Source organism: Camelina sativa, unplaced genomic scaffold (assembly GCF_000633955.1).
Source record: "Camelina sativa cultivar DH55 unplaced genomic scaffold, Cs unpScaffold08346, whole genome shotgun sequence".
Classification (NCBI taxonomy): Eukaryota; Viridiplantae; Streptophyta; class Magnoliopsida; order Brassicales; family Brassicaceae; genus Camelina; species Camelina sativa.
In genome coordinates, this window is record NW_010929412.1 from 1 (window position 1) to 435 (window position 435).

At 37.7% G+C, this 435-nt stretch overlaps 1 long non-coding RNA gene across 1 annotated transcript; it reads right to left on the bottom strand.

The window, feature by feature from the left end:
- On the bottom strand, positions 1 to 429 carry LOC104775070. Its single transcript, XR_765676.1, has 3 exons — positions 339 to 429; positions 108 to 232; positions 1 to 18 (listed from the first exon to the last, which is right to left on the bottom strand). It is a non-coding gene; the product is annotated as an uncharacterized LOC104775070 (long non-coding RNA).
- Positions 430 to 435: the final 6 nt, after the last annotated feature.

A 435-nucleotide genomic window follows, 5' to 3' on the forward strand; every position in this document is an offset into this window, starting at 1 on the left:
ATGGCGACTTGAATCGAGCTATATAACAATGAAACCATATCCAAATTTCTCATCGAAAGTGTCATTAAACGAATTTGGTTTATAAAGGCTCTTACGCAACAACTTACTTGAAGAGGGAGATAAGCCAGAGCCAAGACTGAGTAGGTAATGCTACGAAAAAACAGATAGCTGCGAAAACCCACACAGCAACCACAATACCTGTAGCAAGTTTGGATATTTTTTGAGGTCCACGCTGAGAGAGAGAGAGTAAATCACTAGAAATCATCAGAAAAACAAAAACAAAAACAGAACACATTTACAGGGTAAAAAGAGACAAAACAAAAACTAGATTAACTCACTTCATAGATAAAGATCTGGAACAGAGTAGCTGCTGTCATAACAACTGCATGGAGTGAGAATGCAACATCATTTGCAGCCACAGGTATCATCTGAAAA